The following is a 2,555-nucleotide window of genomic DNA, read 5'->3' on the forward strand; positions in this document are numbered from 1 at the left end:
CAATAGTAAACAAGTTTCTATTTTCTGAAGAATTGATTTGCTGATACATATGGAAGTAACAGTTTTGATTGGAAATTGTAGCACCACAAAGTGAGGAAAACAGTGGAGAGGAGTGGGGCTTGACCTAGAATTGTCAAAAGGGAATGAAAGATTCCACGCCTGTTTGAATCCAAGAAGTTATGGAAGAAGCACATTAGTCATTCGGAAGATAAAAGATTTCTACCCAAGGGCCATCATGAAGAAAATCATGGAAAGAGTCCCAGTCAGCTTAAAGGTTATTGTAAGAGGTACAATGAATGGGGGATTCTGATAATGATCAAGAATGAGATGATAATTTAGAGAAATCAAACTCTGATCAAAAGCACCTGAGGACAAATATTGAGAAAATAAGCACTGACTAGGATCAGAAACAAGATATAAGTTGATTAGATGAGTTAAATGATTCAGATTGTCTGGGAAGCAAGTTGGAATGTTAACTATTAGGGTTAGAGATTAAGAAAGATAAAAGTTGTGAGCCTTAACGTATGCAAAGTCACTGACAGAGCAGGGCTGTTCAGTGTGATGAGCAATAAAGTCACCACCAACAACAATATTGGTTGAAGGATAAAGAGAGAGGACTTAATCAGTTTGATCAGAAATAACATCGAAAAGAGTGCAGTCTTCAGATGAAGGTGAATGATATACAGCAAAGAGAAAGGTGATAGAGTAAAATGGTGCTGAACGAAAGCACATTAAAGAATAGTCTGTGTATTCAAACTTTTTGTGTTTTATATTTTTTAGTACTTTAGTTATTTTTCAATTTATTAAAGAACTAGACTCAAAGCACAGATATTACTAAGTACACTATTTAATAGTCCAAGCAATTGCCTCATTACTCTTAATAAACCTTAAGCTGTAACAAAGAGTTCTAAATGTGGCCTTGATAATTCCGACCAAAGTACAAACAAGGACACCACCTGTTAGTAATCTGATATTTTCCAGCTTTTGAAAGAATCAACCTCTCTGAGAGCTACCACTGAATTTGAAAAACTTGACTACCAGCCGGCCTCAGAATCATAAAACTGAGTTTTAGAGCTGTACCCTAATTAGGAGATAATAGAATGAGTTGTCTAATCATAAAAATAGAGATACAAGCATATCCATGCATTAGGACAAGAAGATCCAGCATTCAACATCCTAAACTGGAAACAATGTATTATAAATGAAACTATACCAGCCTAATAAATGAAGAAAGGTACGATGATGGTCGACATATAGAATCGCTGTACCCCTTAAGTCATTGCTGAGGAGGCCTTCTACAAGGAAGTAGCCTGATGCATTTAACATCTGCCATAGATGAGTATTTTTATCAAGATACCATCTCTAGCCTTTACTCAACCAAAAGCCCTGAGGCAGAGGGTGTTTTAATTCGGAGTTGGCATCTCCTAGCCTTTGCCTAAAATGACGTATCTTGCAAGCAGCAGGACATCAAGCATATTGTTCTGGGTTACATGTTACCAATAGCAGGATAACCTGATCTGACAGTGACATATACATATATATATATATATATATATATATATATATATATATATATATATATATATATATATATATATATATATATATATACACATACATATATGTATATATATATATATACATATATGTATTTATATACATATATATATATATATATGTATATATATATATATATATATATTTATATGTATAAATATTATATATATATATATATATATATATATATATATATATATATATATATATATATATATATATATATATATATATATATATATATATATATATATTTATATATACAGGCCTTGTTAAGAAGCGTTACGCAGCTCGCATTTTGCTTGCGAAAAGGCGATTTGCCTACGCGTTCAGCAGTTTTGCGCTACGCAAAAACTATATCTTTTAGGATATTCAAATTATCTTTGATTGTCGTTAAGGTGACGTAACGTAACGTTTATTCAGAAGAAATAAAGTCGTATAGCAAGTAAAAGCATTTAACCGCAATTGTAAACTAATAGATTTTTTGTTAAAGAAACAGTTTGTTTCATAATTTTTTTTGTTGTTGTTAAAAATTCGTTAAAAAAAATAAAGTGTTTAAATAAAGTTTTAACTTAAGGATTTAAATATATAAATTCCTTTTAAATATAAAAATTATTTTTAGTCATAATAGTTTAAAAAATGCACGATTTATTTTGATGTAAATATTTTATTAATAAGATATTTTGTTTATTGTTAATTCAAAAACATAAAGTTTTAAAGACGTTCGTTTAATTTATGAAAATAAATTATGATCACGAATATGTTAACGGTAACTGATAAATAACAAAAAAAAAAAAAACTCTTTATCGTTTAAAAACATTATTAAAAAGAGTTCACAAATTAAATAAGAAAAAATTTATTAACAGTTAATAAAATAACCAAAAACCAACTGTAAAATCATAAGAAAATAAACAAACATTATTTTACGTTCCATGAAAAAAATATTTTTTTTCAAAATAAAATTTAGTTCATATTTGAAAAAAATAGAAAAAATGTTT

This window comes from Hydra vulgaris, chromosome 09 (genome assembly GCF_038396675.1).
Source record: "Hydra vulgaris chromosome 09, alternate assembly HydraT2T_AEP".
NCBI classification, from domain to species: domain Eukaryota; kingdom Metazoa; phylum Cnidaria; class Hydrozoa; order Anthoathecata; family Hydridae; genus Hydra; species Hydra vulgaris.